The sequence below is a fragment of the Vombatus ursinus genome, unplaced genomic scaffold (genome assembly GCF_900497805.2).
Source record: "Vombatus ursinus unplaced genomic scaffold, bare-nosed wombat genome assembly UNPS02014812.1, whole genome shotgun sequence".
Classification (NCBI taxonomy): domain Eukaryota; kingdom Metazoa; phylum Chordata; class Mammalia; order Diprotodontia; family Vombatidae; genus Vombatus; species Vombatus ursinus.
The window spans coordinates 91,704,351-91,726,450 of record NW_020954590.1 but is presented as its reverse complement, the minus strand read 5'-3'; the positions used below and the strand labels follow the sequence as shown (position 1 = coordinate 91,726,450).

The following is a 22,100-nucleotide window of genomic DNA, read 5'->3' as shown; positions in this document are numbered from 1 at the left end:
GACTTGAGTTCAAGTCCAGCCTCAGACACTTACTAGCTGTGTGACCTTGGGCACTTAGCCCTGATTGCCTCCAAAAACAAAAAACAAAACAAAACAAAATATCACTGCAGATGGTAAATGCAGCTATGAAATTAAAAGAGACTTGTTCCTTGGAAGGAAAGCTATGGCAAATCTGGACAGCATACTAAAAAGCAGAGACCACCTTGCTGACAAAGTTCTGCATAGTCAAAACCATGGTTTTTCCAGCAGCAATGTATGGCGGTGAGCATTTGACGACAAGGAAAGCTGGGTGTTACGGAAACAATGCTTTCAAATTGCCATGTTAGAGAATATTTTGAGTCTCTTAGACATCAAGAAGATCAAATCAGTCTATTCTTAAAGAGATTAATTCAGACTATTTATTGCAAGGTCAAATACTGAAGCTGAAGCTTAAATACTTTGGTAACATAATGAGAAGATGGTATTCATTGGAAAAGAAGTGGATGGCAGAGGATGAGATAGATAGTGTCATGGAAACAATGAACATGAGCTTGGACAGACTTTGAGAGATAGTGATGGATAGAAGGGCCATGGGGTCATGAAGTTAGACACTACTGAATGACTGAACAACAACAACAACAAATTGGCATTTCCCCAATCTCAATGTAACATTCTTTTGTACAAAAACGTGCAATGGCTACCCATTGTCAAATTAATAAAGTCTAAACACATTCATTCATTCAGTAACTACTTATTAAGGGCCTATCGTGCATAGGGCACTTTGTTGGTTGGTTTCTGTCCTTCATTCTAGAAGAGGACCAAAATGACATCACTATGTTAGAGTCAATTTACAGTGTTCAACTGTGGCTGATCAGACCAATACAAGTTCAGAAGGTTCTACCACAAGTTGGGCACAAATAGTCCATGTGAATGTTTGGAGTGGATTCTCTAAATTTGTATATCTCATTTTTTTTGAGCTGCTGCAATTCTGTTTTGCTCATAAAGCACAGCACTTTCTTTGAGGTGAGCACGCCACGCTAGGTGGTCCTTTGCTAGCATCGCCCATATCACCCAATTAATTCTAAAATTATTCAGAAAGACTTTGTAAGATGCTGGTGAAGATACAAACTTAGATAAAACACTCCTTGACCTCAAGGAGCTTACCTAGGCATGGTATTTAACACCTTCCTCAATGGATTCCCACTTAACTTTCCAACTATGTACTTCACCCTTCAGCTGTGTTCCAGAATGTTCATCATACTCCATGCGTCAAGTGCTCTCATACCCCACACCACAAGTGTCCTGTCCCTACCCTTCACTTCTGTCTACTGAAATTCTACCCATACGTTATTTTCTTGCCTCATACACAAAGCCTTTCCTGATATTTCTAGTCAGAAAATATCATTACCTATGTGATCTTGGGAAAGTCACTTAGGTTCCTTTGCCTATAGTCTCTTAATTTGGAAAATGAGGAATTTGGATTAGATGTTGCCTGAGGTGCCTTCTGGCTCTAAATCTGTGCCTCAACCCTCCTTCTATGACCTTCCATCATACCTCATTCTTTTGTGGACTTGTGTTTTATTTTGTGTAATGTATTTGTATAATGATTTATGGCTTATTCTACTAGTGTAATGCAAAATCCATGCTTTATCTGTGCAAGTATTTTCCCTAGCCTTCATTTGAGTTCTACTTTCATGCCCTATAATGGCCTGAAGGTGACCTTCAACTCTTGAAGTCTGTGCTAATGGAATTCAAATTCCAACAGGCTCCTATAAGTGGGAAGACGTTCTGGGACAAGTTGGCGTAGCAACTGTCTATAAATATGAAATACATCACTTGAAAACCAACTTCCTTAAGTCTAGGAAGCCTACTTGAATTTGTTCACCAGCTAACAAACTTCCTTAATCACAGCCATTCACAAAGACTGTGGATTGTAGCATGGAAAAGTTGTGACCTATGCTGGTGAAGAGGGTTCCCTCCTGATGAAATCAAGGATCCTTAAGAGTTGGAAGTATTGTCGTTGTTGTTTGTTCTTAAGTCATTTCAGTCATGTCAGACCCTTCCTGACCCCATTTGGGGTTTTCTTGGAAAAGATACTGGAGTGATTTGCCATTTCCTTCTACAATTCATTTTACAGATGAGGAAACTGAGGCACACAGGGTTAAGTGACTTGCCCAAGGTCACAGATAGTAAATGTCTGGGGCCAAATTTGAACTCAGGAAGATGAGTCTACCTGACTTTAGGTCTGGCACTCTATCCACTTCATCACATAGCTAGCTCTCCAAGTATGGAAGTATTATCCATTGCCACTTATAGATGGTACTGGATGGTAGAATGGATAGAATCTTGGACTGGGAGTTAAGAGAGATTTACATTCAAATTCTGCTCCAGACACTCAGTAGCACTGTAACCCTGGGCAAATCACTTGACTTCAGCTTCAGTTTTTTCATCTATAAAATGGAGATAAAGATACTTCCCAGGATTGTTGTGAGCATCAAATGAGGTAACGTATGCAAAGTGCTTTGTGAACCTTAAAGCATTATGTAAATATTAGCTATTATTTCTCCTGATCTAGTTCCTTGCAAATAGTAAGTATGAAATGTATTTACTGAATTAAGGCATCCCTATGAATTTTGATGTAGGCAATTCCTAATTTACAATCAGATTTTATTTCAAAAATTAATCTGTAATCTGCTTATTTAGAATTCCTATCTATGGAAGCCATGGCAGCAGATCCAGGGATCCTGGAAGTAATCTCCTAGGCCTTTGTGTGTAGGTGTCATTTTCCACTTAAGGTATTACAAATTTGGGACTGCCTAGAAGACACAATGGTTAGTGAGATGTTACTTACTAATTTACAATAAATATTGTCTCCCTAGCTATTGTCTTATGATGTCCTCAAATTGTGCTATTCTTTTATTCACCAAGGTACTTTACCATTCTAAACAATTTTTCTGCCTGAACTCCATGCATGGGACACCTAGCAACACTGTTGAATGAGACTGGCAAATATCTAATTTTTTTTTTTCAGTCAAAGACAAGGTTTATTAGAACGTTCCATCATATTGGCCAGACTCTTAAGGAATCTAATTATTTATATCACTAATGCCAAACATCTAATTCTTAAAAATAGGGAATCTAATTACTTCTACTGTCTATAGAACTTAGTATCACAGAATGGGCTTTGGCAATCTCTGATTTATCCTCAATATTTCTTGTTTGTATATCATCATTTGCATGTTGCCTTCCACATTAGACTGGGAGTTCTTTGGGAGCAGGGACTGTCTTTTGCCTTTTTTGTACCCTCAGAGTTTAATGCAGGTGCTTAATAAATACTTTCTGATTGATTGTGGTCCAACCTCCTCTTTTTATCAAGGAGGACAAAAATATTGGCATTAGATTTCTTTTACGAGAGTAAAGTTAAGAGGGAAAGACCAACACAAAAGTAAAGGGGTGACGGTTGTTGTTTTTGTTCAGTCTCAGTCTTTTTTTCAGTTGTGTCTCTTTGTGACCCCTTTTGGGGTTTTATTGACAAACATCCTGGAGTGATTTGCCATTTCCTTTTCCAGCTCATTTTACAGATGAGGAAACTGAGGCAAACAGGGTTAAATTATTTGCCTCTTGTCACACAGCTATTAAGTGTCTGAGGCCAGATTTGACCTCAAAAAGATGAGTCTTCCTGATTGGAGGCTCTGCACTCTATCCACTGTATCACCTAGCTGCCCAAAGAGGAGAATGAGGAAGCACATGTTTGGCATACAAGTGGGAAATTAAAATATGTGTTCTTGAAATTTAAGGAAAATGAACAATTTTTATTATTTGAGTATAGAATAAAATTTCCAAATTAAGTTAAAGTAAGGATCATTAGCTCTTTATTAATGATTAAAACTAACTAGACAGATTTGATTAACCTGATCATTTTCAACTGTTGCCCCATGATAATTTTTCAAGGTCTATATTTTTAAAAGCTGGAAACTTCTCCCAGTCTCTGTCTCTGCCCACATGCAGATCCTCAAGTATCACAACTAGAGAAGATGACTGGCTTTGGTTGGAGAGAGAGTAGATTAGTGGTGACTTGGCTGTGACTCAGGGAGGTGGGGTAGCAAGGAAGAGAAAGATAGCTGTTAATGCCAAAAATAAAATTCACTTCAGAATCTTAAAATAACTTCTTATTGATAACTTTTTTTAAAACAACACCCAAGATTGAGAAGCATGCACCCAAAGGGTTTGGACAATGTCTTCTATCAGCAATGTCCTTCAGAGACTAACTGAATAACATACAGGAGGCTGGTTTCTGAATGAAGAAATAGGGAAAACCTTAAACTTAATTTAAGGATTGGTTATTTATATAAGAGAGAAATAATAATCATGAGGACTGGCTTTTCCAAGGAGTTGGTATCTGACCTGAGCATTAAAGAGAGATAAAGATCCTGAAGAGGGAAAATGTTTGTGTTCATATTCATATTTGTAATCTTCAGTCAAGTACCAGCTTGTATCTACTAGAAATCAGAATACACAATCTACTGTTATCTTGATTTTTTTTTTACCTAAATAGATGAATGATTGAATTTTCCCATCAAGTCTTAGACCTTCTAGATGGCTTTTGGATCCAATGGGATCCATCTGTCAATGGGGTGTTTCATTTTCCTTGCTAAATGACTTACTTAGCATATTTTTATATGATAGATTGTCAGCTTCCAAATATATGTAACCTTAAGCCTCTTGCTTCTTTTAATACAACAAACTTTTTTTTCAGATATTTATTGTATACAGAATACTGTGATAGGTGCTGGTGAGATATAACGTTCAGATAAGGGTCCTGTCCACTAGGAGCTTATAGTATATTAGGGTAATAGGACATAAACACTGATATCTATAATATACAATTTAACATAGTAAGTTCTGAGAGAAATTATTATTAATAATCAATGATTTGGGAAGATCCAGAGTTCTCTTTTTTTCTCTAATGTCCTGATTTTAAAAGTTCAGTGTCTTGAAGGACATTGCTGATAATGAGACTAGACCAGGACTCCACCCTGGTGGGACAGCCATTGTATTCTGCTTAGACTTGGGATACATTTTTTTTTGTGTGAAGCAATCATGTTTAAGTGACTTGCCCAGGGTCAGCTAGTTAGTGTAAGGGTCAAGTGTCTGAGGCTGGATTTGAATTCAGGTCCTCCTGACTCCAGGGCTGGTCCTCTGTCCCCTGCACCACCTAGGATTTTTTTTTTAATAGGTTGCCCAAGGCTGAGATTGGTCTGGGTATAGAGATAAAACTCTCTGTCCAAGGGTGACACGATGTCACTCTCAGCCCCTCATTTTAATATAGCCCCTTTCCCATTGTGTTAACCAATCAGAGTTGATTGTCACTCCTCTTTTAAAATAACATAAGCCCTGAGCCTGCCATGATGGTCTTTGGTCTAAGAGAGATGGCCAAAATACCATCCTTCTGTTAATAATAGGCTGGTTTTATTAATAAAATGATTAAATTACTCAGAAATTATGTCTCAAAACCTTTTTAATCACTGCAGTACCTTAGAGTTATTTTGAAAAGTTCTATGTAAGGATTCAGGAAAAGAACTCAAAGGAAAAACAAAAGGCTTACAATTGCTTCTAGGCAGGTATATATTTAAACCCACTTGTTTTAACATCACTTCTAGGGGTTTCTTCTGCCTTTGTCTTAAGGCATCATCTTACAGATGAAAAAAACTGAGTCTTACAAAGATTAAATGATAGTAAAGGTCACAAAGCTGGGAACTGACTAGGATCTGGGTCTTCTAAGTCCTACTGTAGCTCTCTTTCCTTTCTGCTGTATTGCCTTTCTTCTCCACTGACCTAAAGGACTGGAAAGAGATAACTCAGATTTGGTTTTTGGAAAGAAGTTAGCCCCCAAATTTGTGATGGAACCCAGTTAAGGAGTCTTCTGATTGGAAGTCTGATCTGGGATCCATATTTAAATGAATGAATGAACAAACCAATGAATAAAAAATGTGTATTAACCACATACTACGTGTTAGGAATTAAGATAAACACTGGGGATTTGAATATAAGCAAGCAAGCCTTGTTGTTGTCTAGCCTTGCCTCAGGATAGACTGTGGGTAGGTTAGGTTCAATACTGGAATGAAATTAGATGTTCATAGGCCATTAAATAGTTAACAAAAGGAGATTTATTTAGGTGGGGGGCAGGATATTCAAAAAGACAACAAAAGTTGTTTCAGCTGAGACTTTCTTTTTTTTACTCATGTAACCAAGAAGCACTATCAATATCCAGAGACTTTAGCAGTTTCCTGTCTCAGGTATGGTGTCAATGCCTTTAAAAAAAAAAAAGAACTAGTGGGGCAGCTAGGTGGTGCAGTGGGTAGAGCACTGGTCCTGAAGTCAGTAGGACCTGAGTTCAAATCCAGCCTCAGACCAAACACTTGACACTTACTAGCTGTGTGATCCTGGGCAAGTCACTTAACCCTAATTGCCTAAAAAAACCCCCAAAAAACTAGCCCAACTTATATGGTGAAGGACTCTGGTAGACACTCCTCCTACCACACCTTCTCTCAAAGAATTTACATTCTAATAGGGAGCCCAGCACCTTCTTTGATGTGGACATGCCATGTTGGGTGGTCCTCTGCCAACATTTCCCATGACTCCCATGACACAATCAATACTAAGTTTCTTCAGAGAGACCTTGAGAGTGTCCTTGTGCCATTTCTTCTGATCTCCATGTAAGCACTTGCCTTGTGTGAGTTCTCCATAAAACAGTCTTTTAGGTAATTGCATGTTTGGCATTTGGGCTATGTAGCCCACCCATCAGAGTTGCACTCTCTGAAGTAGAGTATGAATGCTGGGCAGTTCAGCCTGAGAGAGGACCTCAGCGTCCAGTACTTTATCTTGCCAGGTAACCTTCAGAATTTTCCTAAGATAATTCAAATGGAAGCAGTTCAATTTTCTGTCATGGCATTAGTTGACTGTTCAAGGTTCGCAGGCATACAACAATGAAGTCAGCACAGTGACCCTGTAGACCTTCAGTTTGGTATGCAGCCTAATATTCTTCTCTCCCACACTTTTCTTTCAGAGCTTCCCAAATGCTGAACTGGTTCTGGCAATGTGTGCGTCAACCTCATCATCTATGTGAACATCCCTGGAAAGTATACTGCCAAGGTAAATGATCTTAGCAGCATTCAAGTGGAGAGCATTCAGAATTTCTCCATTTCCTGTTATCGATGGCTCCACATATGGATGGTGTGGTGCTGGTTGGTGGAGAACCTATGTTTTCTTGGTCTTGATTGTTAGGCCATTAGCACAAGCAGATAATCAATCCATACTCTATTGCAACTCAGCCTCAGAGGCTGCATTAAATACACAATCATATGGGAACAAAAAGTTATGCATCAACTCTCCATCTACTTTACTATTGTCTTATAACCTTTTCAAGCTAATTTACCATCAGTACATTTTAGCATGAAGTTTTTCATGAACAGAGGTAGAATGATGTGAAGATAGTAAGGGAGTGACTCCCTACTATCTTGTTGTTGTTGTTGTTGTTTGTCCTTCGTTCTTGAAGAGGACCATGATGTTGGGAAGGAGATGCAATGACTTGCAAGTGAATTGGATTTATGTGAGAGAGGGCTGTGCAAAGTCACCAGCCTCATTCTCTCCTCTGGACCATCTAAGGTGCAGTGACAAGATATAAACTCATAGTAGATATGAATTGGTTGTAGCATGTTATAAACAAGTGAATAGGATGTCATTAAGAAATGTATGACTTTGAAAAAGAAAATGGACCAACTTGCCAGGTATATGAGAAAACTAAGTGATAAATGATGGATATTCTGTGTCTTCTATTGGAATCCACAGAATGTCAAGAGAATGCTAGGAAGTTCCACAATACAGTGGGTAGGTAGATTCCCTCTCAAACATCTCTTCCATTCAATTTTCCAGAGGGAGTTTACCTAATGTTCTTAGTATTCCCTTCTCCCTTACTCTCATCACAAGCATGGCAGGCTGATCCTTTTTTTCCCAAAGTCATACATTTTTATGATGATCCCCTTCAGCCCTTTCCCAACCCCTAGGAACCTCTGCAATGTCCTTTGGGTGACACTTGACTTTAGAATCTCACATTGTATCACCAAACTTAGATTTGAAAAAAAAATAACAACAGCAAAAATTTTGACATTAAACAAGTGGTTATTTGGGGAAGAAAGGTTGAATTCATCTTGGTATGTGTACATAGATATGACCCCAGGAGACTTCTTTGTATTGTGGGTGAACAAAAAACAAACAAATGAAAAAAAAAAGCTTAAAAATCACATATACCAGACACTATAGACATAATCAGAGTCATATCCTCAGCCTGTCAGAAGGAGCAAGGTGCTATGTGATCTCTTCCTTTAGTTACAGCAATGATTGTCTACTATGTTAATAAATTGGAATGAATTATAGGGAAAATAAGCCTTAAAAAATAGTATTTTCATCTGAAAATTCTTCAGTTTCACTTTCTAAATGTGATTTCTTTTAAGTGAAATATGTTTTAAACAGAACAGACTTTAGGAAACTTCTTACTGGAAAACTGAGACTCTTCTCACGAATTTCTTTGGGTTTTGATTCTGTAGCACAAAGGGAGGCTGGGAGGCTAGAAACTTGAAGAGGAGAAAAGAAAAAGACATGACCCCGACAGTCCAGAAAGTCTGAAGAAATGCACTCCATAAGAAGGCAAAGAGGATATGGTGTGCTAAAAGACAGTTTTGATAATTTATCTTTGAATTTTGCTCCAATTATCTCCAATTTTTCTGTACCTGATGAACTGAGTAGTAGATGAAGATTCTAGAATACTTTATCTTCTGTAGAAGATGTTTGTATTAAGAGTTGCTGTGAACGTGATCATTTTAGCCTGTCTTATTCAGTAAGTAAAGCTCTGAATGGGAGTTTTCCCCAAAATTCCTCTTTTCTTTTTGTCCATATGTGTCTGGAAGCAATAAATCCAGCAGGATGGTGAAAAAGTAAGCAGTAAAACGGCTCCATCATCCTAAAGTTATTTTAATTCCAAAATTTCTGCTTAAAAAAAAAAAACCAAAACCAAAAACAAAAACTAAAAAACACCCGACACCACACAACCAAACCTTCTCACAAAGGGAACAAAAGACAGGCCTAAGCTGGGCCTTTGCACCAAATGCATTTCAATGCTGCGGAAGCATTTCATTTTCTAGTGATTTCAAGGTCTGTACATCCCCTGCTGTTTGTAGTCTTTATTAAAAAAGAGAAAAAAGAAGAAGAAAGAAAAGGAGAAACCCTACATGACAAGAACATGAAACCCTGAGGGTGGTTCATGTCAATTTTGAAGCTTTTCTTCACTTCTCCAGGGACACTGATGTCAATGTCTTAATAAGAGAAGGAAAGCAGTTTCTATGCCTGAAAGCATGTGCTTCAGCCCAGAAAATCAACCATGGAAGAAAGAGTGAAAGCAACCAACACAATCTGTGTGCTGGAAGGGCTGGTTAAGTGAGGTCTCCATGACTTAATGCGCAGAGACTTGATTGCAAAGTTATTCCCATTTAAGGCTGGAAGGGAAAAATCTACGAGGAGTGGTTGGGTTCCCTATTACCCCCTGCTCAAATAAATCTTGTCCTTACCTCACAGCATATTGAAAAATATTCCATCCTCTCACAATTATTATCCTCTGTTTTCATAATGTTAAACTAAATAATCGTACAGTATAAACTGAAAAGACATTTTTATAACTTGAAAACTATTTTATACTGATGGAAGAACTGGTATTTAAGGCATTATATTTCAATTCATATTTCTAACCCTTGTCATTTGTACATTTAGAGAATAAAGAATGTAATCAGCAAAGGCTTTTTTTATATTAATACTTGATTCTCCTAAATATTCTAAAAAGAAAAATTAGTGAAAAATAGACAAATTAATTAATTAAAAATTTTAAGTATTTTATTAATACAATTATCACAGAATCTCAAAGTTGGCAGAGATTTCAAGGGCCATCTATTCCAAACTGTAGTAGGAAGAGCTCTAAATTTAGAGTCAGAGGACATGAATTAAAAAGCTGCCTGCTACTTTTGTACCTGAGTGACTCTGGGAAAATCACTCTCTGGGCCTCATCCATGCCTCGTCTGCAAAATGAGGAAGCTGGACTAGATGTCCCCTGAAGTCCTTTCTAGCTCTACATATGGTTCCTTTTATAATGTCCTCAACAAGTTATTAAAATCCTCAAAGAAGTCCTTGCTTGATTAAGCAACAATAAAACTTTCTGTAACAATGACTAGACCTTTTCACCCCCCATGACTTATAAATTTAAACCTATAAAAATACATTGGAAATGTTTCATAGAATGTTTTAAAATATATAATCCTTTTGATTTTCTTTTTTTAGGCAATTGGGGTTAAGTGACTTGCCCAGGGTCACACAGCTAGTGAGTGTCAAGTGTTTGGTAAAATATATAATTCTTAATGTGCTACCTTTTCTTTCTTTCTGTTTGATTGTTCAAATATTAAATCTGCTTTTCCCACCTTTACTAATGGAAATGTATTTTGGAAAAAGAATAGAATGCTCAGCTTAGAGTCGAAAAGATCTGAGTAAAAATGGGGCCTTAGACACTTACTACTGTGTGATCCTAGGTAGGTCATTTAACCTCTATTTTCCTCAGTTTCTGCAACTGTTAAATGGAGGTAATAATATGAACTGTCTCCTAGCGTTGCCGTGAGGACAAAATGAAGTAGTATTTGTGAAGTTCTTAGCACAGTGCCTGATACATAGGAGGTACTTAATAAATGCTTGTTCCCTATCTCTTTCCTTAATACTAGATTGGGAGTAGGCCAATTATGTTCAGACATAATTATATCTGTCTGAATGGATAAATGAATAACATTGCATTAAATGATAAATGAATAACATTATTCAATAAAAAATTTTAAATCAGCAACTACATGCAGGCATTGCTTTAACTATTGAAGAAATGTGGTTTATGCAAGAAGTAGTCCTTACCCTGATGGAGCTCACAATTTAGTAGGAGGATTAGACACACACACACACGCACACACATGCACACACACACACACACACACACAAGTACTTTTATTACACAATATTAAATGATAAGATAAAATAAGAATTGTAAACCAAAGTGCTAGGTGAGATCCAAAAAGAAAGGCCATGGCAAAATAAGGGGATCTGGAAAGACTTCAAGGAGGAGGTCACATTTCAACTGGACTTTGAAGGACTGGAAAGGATTAAACAGAAGAAAAGAGGAAGAAAAGGCATTCCAGGCAGAGGAAGGAATCTGAGCAAAAGTATGGAATCTAGGGAGATCTCTTAGGAGACTATTATAAGAGTCCAAGCCATTTCCACATTTTCTCCCTCACTCACTTTCTCCCACTCTCCTTTTTCCCTTCATTGAGACGGCAAGCAATTTGATATGTTATACATGTGTAGTCATGCAAAACATATTTCTGTATTAATCATTTTGTGAAACAAAACACAGACCAAAAATTTAAAAAAAAATCCAAGAAAAAATTTTAAAAAGTTAAAAAAAAAACATGTTTTGAGGATCTGCATTCAGACCCCATCAGTTCTTCCTCTGAAGGTGGATAGAATTTTTCATAATGAGTCCTTTGGAATTGCCTTGGATCATTGTGTTGCTGAGAATAGCTAAGTCACTCACAGTTGATCATTATACACTACTGCTGTTACTACATACAGTGTTCTCCTGGTTCTACTCACTTCACTTTGCATCAGTTCATGTAAATCTTTCCAGGTTTTTCTGAAATCTGCTTGATTATCATTTCTTACAGTACAATCATCACATTCTTATACCATAACTTGTTTAGCCATGCCCCAATTGATGGGCATTCCCTCAATTTTCAATTCTTTGCCACCTCAAAAAAGAGCTGTTATAAATATTTTTGTACACACAGGCTCTTTTCCTTTTCCTTTGATCTCTTAGGGATATAGAACTATTAGTGGTATTACTGGGTCAAAGGGTATGCATAGTTTGATTGCTCTTTGGTCATAGTTCCAAATTGCTCTCTGGAATGGTTAGATCTGTTCACAATCCCCTTATGTCTCAGTTTTTCCATATCCCCTCCAACATTTGTTATTTTCCTTTTCTGTCATATTAGCCAATCTTATAGTTGTGAGGTGGTACCTCTGAGTTGTTTTAATGTACACTTCTCTAATTAATAGTGATTCAGAGCATTTTTTTATACAACTATAGCTAGTTTTAATTTTATCTTCTGAAAACTGCCTATTCAGATCCCTTGACCATTTATCAATTGGGGAATGAATTGAATTTTTATAATTTTGACTCAGTTCTCTATGTATTTGAGAAATGAGGCCTTTATCAGAGAAACTTGCTGTAAAATTCCACTCCCCCCCACAGTTCCAGCTTTTTAAAAAATCTTGTCTGCTTTGGTTTTATTTGTGCAAAACCTCTCTAATTTAATGTAATCAAAATTATCCATTTAACATCCCACCCCACAAAGAATGAAGTTATTGAAAAAGTCTGTATCAGTATATACTCGGAATTTGTATGCTACCAAATAGTAGAGGCAGTATGGAATAATGGATAGAGTGTGAAGTTTGTAGTCAGGAAGTCCAGGGTTCAAGTCTTACTTTGGACACTTTATAGCTCTGGGACCCTGGGAAAAATCAATTAACTTTTCTGTACCTCAGACAATTTGTCAGGAAGTGCCTGCTAAATCATAAAAGGGCTGCTATTTGTGTGACTGTTTCTCCTTCAGATTTCAATTATCCAGGCTGATCAAATCACAGATCCTTCACATGTTCTACCAATAGCATACAAACTGCCTTCCTGAACAAATGAGTGTCCATGAAAAAGACTGGGGGGCCCATTTCACCTTTCCATATTTGGTTAAAGGCATGAACTGTTAACCAGCACTATCATGAGCTAAAGATAAGTAACAAGTAACCCTAAGACAAATAGAACAGAGAATTTGCAATTTCCTAAGAAATTATGTATAATTCAGTAATTATACTATTACATAAGGGTGTCAATCTATTAGGCTGATGTTTATTATAATTTTCAGCTTAATAATAATAACAATAATACATTAATGAATGCAAGGAGATGGTGGAGACAATATAGCACATCACTTCGGGTTGTAAGAAATGTAGCAACTGCCAAAGATTTGGAAAAATATGACCTGGGGAAGGGAAAAGGGAAATGAACAAACATTTATTAAGCACCTATGTGTCAAGTGAGCAGCTAGATGGCACAGTGGATAGTTGAGCCTGGAGTCAGGAAGAGTTGAGTTGAAATCCAGCCTCAGACACTTATTAGCCATGTGACCCTGTGCAAGTCACTTAACTCTGTATGCCTCAGTTTCTTCCTCTGTAAAATGAGCTGGAGAAGAAAATAGTGAACTACTCCAGTAGCCCTAAGTGGTGTCGTAAAGAGTTGGACATGATTGAAACTACTCAACGATAACAAATGTGCCAAATGCTGTGCTAACTTCTTTACAAATAATTATCTCATTTGATTCTGGTGACTAGATTCATGGATCTGAGGCTCACCATTTTTGCTGTTTATAGATAACAAATCTCCATGCTACAAATATAGACTTCAAAATATCCTTCAGAACTCGTCCAATAAAGTATAATAAAACTGGACCATTATTACAGACCAAACCATTGTCTACAATGATCAAGACCGAACACTGCTTTGTAAAGATTTAAGAACAATATTATTAATAGCTGTCATCTTCCCAAATGCTCATAATCTAAGCTTGTAGGCAGCTTGAAAAGTTTATCTCATAATAATAAGTTACATGGAATGAAAACCTGGCCAGAGTGATTGAAATCATGTGGGGAGAAGATAAAGTACATAGCACTGTTGTCCTTCCTTTCTGCCCCTGGAACTCTACCAAGACTGTGCTCAGTGAGCTTCCAGTGTTGGACCTCATAATCTAATACAAAACAATTATTTTAATCAACCTAGGCAATAAGCCATTGAATGTCAAATACAAAGAGTAAGAGCAGGTTAGTAACTAGCCCCAGGACCATTTGAACCCCATCAAGAGAAATGCATGAATGAAAAATCATGAAAGAGTTGACTATGTGAAAAGCATTGTGATTAAGCACTGGAGCTATGAATAGATAAGTCAAACAGTCCCTGCTCTCCTGGTGCTCATTTTCTAATGAAGGAGACTACACATATGGAGGATCTCAGTAGCAGAGCATTATTAGGGTGCAGTAGCAAAGAATATTCTTTACTGTTATTTCCACTGATAAAAACCATATCAATTTCTGATGTTAATCCATTTGATGGTACCAAGGACTTTGGCTTTCTTTTCTGGGTCCTGATGATGAGAAGAAAAGAAATTACTACTAACAATAATGTTGATGATGGTGGTGGTGGTGATGATGATGATGATAACTGACATTTATATAGTTCTTCAAGTTGGCAAAGAATTTTATACACATTATAAGCAATTGAGTTTCACAACAATCTATGAGTTAGATACTATGAATTGCCTTGTTTTATAGATAGGGAAACTGAGACTCAGAGAGGTTAAATGACTACTTCCTGGTCACATAGGTGGGAAGTTTCAGCATAAGATTTTAACTCAGGCCTTCTTGACTCCAAGTGCATGCCCCTATCAACTAAGCCAAGCTATTCACTGTCACACAAATTGGAATTCCAGTTTTCCTATCTCCAAGTTCAGTACTCTTTTCACCACACCACACTGCTTGCTAGAGGATAGATGAAAGAACACTGGCTTTGAAGTTAGAAGCCCTGGACAGGAGTCCTAGTTCTAACACTTACTTTCAGTGTGTCACTTTTAATTTAATTTAATATTTAATTTAATATTTGTGATGTAATATTTCTGTGCTTCAGTCTTTTCATCTGCATAATGGAGAAATAATACTTGCATTGGAATGAATTCTTATAGCATCCCAATAATCACAATGGAATATTGTGAAATCATAATAACTGAACCTAGCTTAGAAGAAGAGATGAGAATATATGTTCCTCCTTTCTTTGTAGAGAGTAGGGGATTATGGGTAAGGAACACTGCATAAAATATCAGACTTGGTTGATCTATTGGTTAGTTTTGCTGAACTTTTTCTTTTTTTTTTTTTTATAGAGATAGCTCTCTGGGGAGGGCTTGGAAAGGCCTTGGGAAGGGCAACATTGGAAAATGTAAGTAATGTAACAGCAAAAGACACCAATATCTTTTTTTTTTTAAAGAATACATTTTATAAACTTTATAGCACTATGTAATTCATTATCAGCAAGCAGGCACAGTGGATAAAGCACTGATCCTGGGTCAGGAAGTACTGACTTTAAATGTAGCCTCAGAAACTAACTTGTGTGAGCTTGGACAAATCACTTAACTTCAGTTTGTCTCAGTTTCCTCAATTGTAAAATGGAGATAATAATAGTACCTATCTCTGAGTGTTGTTGTCAGGATCAAATGAGATAATATTGGGGAAAAAAAAATCTGCTTATCATAGTGCCTGGCACAAAGTTGTTGCTATGTGAGCGGTAGTTATAAGAATAATAGTTATTATTAGCCACACATACAATTATTCTCTATGTACATTTATGTAGAAAGCAAAACTTTTGTCTATATATAGAAATATAAGCTGAAAACACTGAATGATTCACTTTCTTGTGCTCAAAATGTAACCCCAGGTCCAGAGCCCTTTGGGATGGCGACTCTGTACTTATCGGTGAAGATCAATGCAATCTTCTTCATTGAAATTGGAAGCCAGAAATGTCCAAAACAACTTGAAACTTGAAGAGCCTGAAGAGATTCTCCTTTTTCCCACTCTGGCCAACTCTACCTTGCCCCTCATATAGGTAGGGGGTATTGATTTCCATAAACAAGGACACAGTACCATACCAATGGACTTTGGGACTGGGGTTACAAAAATAATTGGGGTTTGAGTTACTTTTTTTGCTGTAACCAACATTCTACTCATAGTCTACTTTCCTTTATTCAAACACGGCTCACAACACTGCAGAGTGTCAGCCTGAATTAGATTGAAATGTAATTAGGAAATATTTAGCAAAATAAATAAAAATACAACAAGACATAGATAACATTCCATTTAAAAGTAAATCAATTTGTGGCCTGCAGGGATCCCTTGTACAGTTTAGTTTCTTTCTATTTCTATTTGAGTTCCACATGACTGTTCTACAACGTCAAAAAAAAATGCCCCACTGGAGCCAGATGGTAACAGTGAAATTCTCTATTAAAATCAATTATCCCTCTATTGGTCAAATAACGAGATATAGTGACCCTTTATTCTTCCCTGTATGAGTCAGAGATTGATTGCTGTTGCATAAGTCTAGGACAGGGAATGGGAATATAAATCCCAGAACAGGAGCAGACAGGCATAGGCAGGGGTGAAGATGGTTTTGCAGACCTCTTGACATTCTCCAGGGTTCATTGTTGCAGCTAGTCTATTCTAGCGATGTAGTTTCCCACAGGTCTTTGAAAGGCTTTTATGAAAATATGTTAGCTAGTGCCATATGAGGCTGTCATCTAGCTGCTGAGGAATAGCTCTCTGATCAGTTTGGGCATAAGCCTGATTAAAGCAAGTCATCAAAAATAAGGCATAAAGGAACATCTTTCCTGCTCATGTAACAGCTTTTCTAGTAAGGCTAGGACTGGTTGCCTGTCAGGGGGCCTAAGTTGCTAAAGACCCTAGAAGTTGTATTTCATTGTAACCCTGAGTGGTTATACTCAGAACAAACTATTCTATATACCCTGTAGAACTTGAAAGGAAAAATAAATTTATTTTCCATGGAATTATGGAGTATTCCATAGAATCACATCCCATTTCATTGGCTCCATCTTATTAACTCTGGAAACATAGAAGAGTATGTGGGGCCTTTCTCTCCTACTCCACTGTTTACCACTGTGAAAAACATTACAAGTCAAAACCTGCTCACAAAAAGCTTCAAGGGAGTGTTCAAATTCTTTTGTTTGTTGAACTGGAATTCTGTTGTATCAAATTTTACTTGAAATAGAAGTTCCTTTGGGGATTGAAATGTTTTTGTATTAGGCTTTAACTTGTATAATGTTCTCTCTCTCTGTCTCCCTCCCTCCCCCCACCTCTCTGCCTCTCCCTCTTTTTGTAGATACATTTATATCATCTATTTCTATCTTTATCTTTCTATATATCACACAATTATAATAATTAGCTTATTTTCATCCTAGGGTAATATATAATGGCCCCTCAGGTCCACTTTGTTTCCTCCTCTGTTGCTTTAGGGACTTTACAGTTAGTCAATAAACATCTATTAAGCACCTACTTGGTACCAAAGACCTTTCTAAGCACTAGGGATACAAAAAGAGACAAAAGACAATATCTATACTCAAGAAACTCATAATCTATTGAGTGTGTGTGTGTGTGTGTGTGTGTGTGTGTGTGTATGTGTCTGTGTGTGACATGATCAGACCTATAGTTTAGGAAAATCACTTTGGTGGATGAAATGAAGAATGGATTAGAGTGAGGAGAGACTTCAGACAGACAGACCCATCAGGAGGTCATCACAAATAGTCGGGGTATGAGAATTTATGAGGGCTTGCACCAGAGTTCATATTAAACAAAAAGTTAGGAGTATAAAACAAGTTAGAAGTATGATCATAATCAACCTTAAGCCCTAGTTAGAACAGTTCCTAACATTTAGGCAAAAAGTCATGTAATGTTGTTTGGTTCCTGTTACATGAAACATCTCTCAAATCTCTTCTTTTTTTCTCTCTTTTTTTTCTTTTTTCTTATTAATTTATTTTGAATTATCAACAATCACTTTCATAAGCTCTTGAGTTTTAAAATTTTCTCTCCCTCTCTCCACACCTCCCTTCCCTAGATGGTGCACAATCTGATATAGCTTATACATATACATTCGTATTAAACATATTTTCACATTAGTGATATTGTAAGTAAGAATGAGAACCAATAGGAGGAACCACCAGAAAAAGGAAACAAAACATAACAGAAGGAAAAAAATAGGAAATAGTATGCTTCAATCTGCATTCAAACTCCATAGCTCTTTCTTCTTTGTGGTTAGCATTTTCCATCACAAGGCCTTTGGAGATGCCTTAGATCCTTGTATTGCTGAGAAGGGTTAAGTTTATCAATATTAGTCATCGCACAAAGTGGCTGTTATTGTGTACATGTTCTCCTGGTTCTGCTCACTTCACTCAGCATCAGACCATACAAGTCTTTCCAGGTTTTTCTGAAGTCAGCCTGTTCATCATTTCTTATAGCACAATAGTATTCCATTACATTCACATACCACAACTTGTTCAGTCATTCCCCAATTGACGGGCATCCTCTCAATTTCCAGTTCTTTGCCACCACAAAAAGGGCTGCTATGAATATTTTTGTGCTTGTAGGTCCTTTTCCCATTTGTATGATCTCTTTGGGATATAGTCCTAGAAGTGCTATTGCTGGGTCAAAGGGTATGCATATTTTTATAGCCCTTTGGGCATAGTTCCAAACTGCTCTCCAAAATGGTCAGATCATTTCACAACTCCATCAGCAATGCATTACTGTTCCAATTTTCCCATATCTTCTCCAAAATTTATCATTTTCCTGTTTTGTCATGTTGGCCAACCTGATAGATGTGATGTGGCACCTCAGAGTTGTTCTCATTTGCATTTGTCTAATCAAGAGCAATTTAGAGCATTTTTCATATGACTGTAGATGGCTTTAATTTCTTCATCCGAGAACTGCCTGTTCATATCCTTTGACCATTTATCAATTGGGGAATGACTTGTATTCTTATAAATTTGACTTCACTCTCTATATATTTTAGAAATGATGCCTTTATCAGAGAGACTGGTTGTAAAAAGTCTTTCCCAATTTTCTACTTTCCTTCTAATCTTAGTTGCATTGGCTTTGTTTGTGTAAAAACTTTTCAATTTAATGTAATCAAAGTTATCCATTTTGTTTTTTGTAATGTCCTCTATCTCTTGTTTGGTCATAAATTCTTCTGTTCTCCATAAATCTGATAGGTAAACTATTCCTTGCTCTCCCAGTTTGCTCACAGTATCAGCCTTTATATCTAAATCATGAACCCATTTTGACTTTATTTTGGTATATGGTGTGAGATTTTGATCTATGCCTAGTTTCTGCCATACTCTTTTCCAGTTTTCCCAGCAGTTTTTGTCAAAGAATGACTTCTTACCCCAGAAGCTGAGGTCTTTGAGTTTATCAAATAATAGATTACTATAGTCATTCACTACTGTGTCTTGCATACTTAACCTATTCCATTGATCCACTGCTCTATTTCTTAGCCAGTACCAAGCAGTTTTGATGATTGCTGCTTTATAATACAATTTAAGATCTGGAATGGTTAGGCCACCTTCCCCTGCATTTCTTTTCATTAGTTCCCTTGATATTCGGGACCTTTTGTTCTTCCAAATGAATCTTGCTATTATTTTTTTTAACTCTATAAAATAATTTTTTGGTAGTTTGATTGGTATGGCACTGAATAAGTAAATTAGCTTAGGTAGAATTGTCGTTTTTAATTATATTAGCTCGGCCTACCCATGAGCAACTGACGTTTTTCCAATTATTTAGATCTGACTTTATTTGTGTGAAAAATGTTTTGTAATTGTGTTCATAGAGTTCCTGAGTTTGTTTTGGGAGGTAGACTCCTAAATATTTTATACTGTTTACATTAAGTTTAAATGGAATTTCTCTTTCTATCTCTTGCCTTTGGGCTTTGTTGGTAATATATAGAAATACTGATGATTTATGTGGGTTTATTTTATATCCTCCAACTTTGCTAAAGTTGTTTATTATTTCAAGTAGTTTTTTACTTGGTTCTCTAGGATTCTCTAAGTATATCATCATGTCATCCGCAAACAGTGATAGCTTTGGTTTTTTTTTTTTTGCCTATTCTAATACTTTTAATTTCTTTTTCTTCTGTTATTGCTAAAGCTAACTTTTCCAGTATGATACCGAACAACAGTGATGATAATGGGCATCCTTCTCTCACCTTCCAATCTTATTGGAAATGCTTCTAGCTTGTCCCCATTACATATGATGCTTATTGAAGGTTTTAGGTAGATGCTATTTATTATTTTAAGGAAGACTCCATTTATTCCTATGCCCTCCAGTGTTTTTTAATAGGAATGGGTGTTGTATTTTGTCAAAATCTTTTTCTGCATCTATTGAGATGATCATGTGGTTTCTGTTAGTTTTGGTGTTGATATGATCAATTACGCTGATAGTTTTTCCTAATATTGAACCAGTCCTGCATTCCTGGTATAAATCCTACCTGGTCATAGTGTATTATTCTTGTGATAAGTTGCTGTAATCTGTTTGCTAATATTTTATTTAAAAATTTTTGCATCTATATTCATTAGAGAAATTGGTTTATAATTTTCTTTCTCTGTTTTGACTCTTTCTGGTTTAGGTATCAGCACCATATTTGTATCATAAAAAGAATTTGGTAAGACTCCTTCTTCACTTATTTTCCCAAATGATCTACATATATTGGAATTAATTGTTCTTTAAATGTTTGATAGAATTTGCTTGTAAATCCATCTGGCCCTGGAGATTTTTTCCTAGGGCGTTCATCAATGACTTGTTCAATTTCTTTCTCTGAGATGGGGTTATTTAAGCATTTTACTTCCTCTTCTGTTAATCTGGGCAATTTATATTTTTGTAAATATGTATCCATTTCACTAAGATTGTCAAATTTATTGTTTTAATTTCCTCTTCCTTGGTGGTAGATTTACCTTTTTCATTCTTGATAGTGGTAATTTGGTTTTCTTCTTTCTTTTTTTAAATTAAATTAACCAAAGTTTTATCTATTTTATTGTTTTTCTCCCCCATAAAACCAGCTCTTAATTTTATTTATTAGTTCAATAGTTTTCTTAATTTCAATTTCATTAATTTTTCCTTTGGTTTTCAATATTTCTAATTTGGTGTTTAATTGAAGATTTTTAATTTGTTCTTTTTCTAGTTTTTTTAGTTGTATGCCCAATTCATTGATCTCCTCTTTTTCTATTTTATTTATGTAAGCATTTAGAGATATAAAACTTCCCCCAAGAAATACTTTCACTGCATCCCATAAGTTTTGGTATGTTGTCTCATTATTGTCGTTCTCTTGAATGAAGTTATTGATTGTTTCTATGATTTGTTGTTTGACCTAATCATTTTTTAAGATTAGATTAAAAAATAATTGGAAACTAAATAATCTACTTTTCCATGGCCCTTTATTATATATAATTTTTATTGCATCATTATCTGAAAAGGATGCATTTAATATTTCTGCCTTTCTGCATTGCATTGTGAGGTTTTCAAGCCCTAGTACGTGGCCAATTTTTGTGTATGTACCAACTACCGCCGAGAAAAAAGTATATTCCTTTCTATCTCCATTCAGTTTTCTCCAGAGATCTATCATACATAACTTTTCTAATATTCTATTCACCTCCTTAACTTCTTTCTTGTTTATTTTGTGGTTAAATTTATCTAGTTCAGAGAGGGGGAGGCTGAGGTCCCCCACTAGTATAGTTTTGCTGTCTATTTCTTCCTGTAACTCCCTGAACTTCTCCTTTAAGAATTTGGATGCTATACCATTTGGTGCATATATGTTTAGTAATGATATTACTTCATTGTCTTTGGTGCCTTTTAGCAGGATGTAGTTTCCTTTCTTATCTCTTTCGATAAGATCTATTTTTGCTTTTGCTTTGTCTGAGATCAGGATCACTACCCCTGCTTTTTTTCACTTCAGCTGAAGCATAATACATTCTGCTCCAGCCTTTTACTTTTACCCTGTGTGTGTCACTCTTTTTCAAATGTGTTTCCTGTAAACAACATATTGTAGGATTATGGTTTTTAGTCCATTTTACTATCTGCTTCTGTTTTGTGCGAAAGTTCATCCCATTCACATTCCCAGTTATGATTACTATCTTTGTGTTTCTCTCCATCCTTCCCCCCACCCTCTGTTTATGTTTTTCTCCTTTTCCCTCCTCATTTGTGTTTTGCTTTTGATCACCCCTTCCTCAGTCCCTCCTCCCTTCTATTAGCCCCTTCCCTTTTCTTCCCCTTTACTCTTACTGCTTCTTCCCTCCCTTCTATCCCCCCTCCCTTTTCTTTCCGCTTTTCCCTCCTACTGCCTA

General features: G+C 36.4%; 1 protein-coding gene across 1 annotated transcript in view; it reads right to left on the bottom strand.

Annotated features, from left to right (window-relative positions):
- The window catches only part of LOC114053873 (extracellular sulfatase Sulf-1), a 287,381-nt gene that overhangs the window by 223,128 nt on the left and 42,153 nt on the right, over positions 1-22,100 (bottom strand). The gene's annotated exons all lie outside the window — the stretch shown is intronic.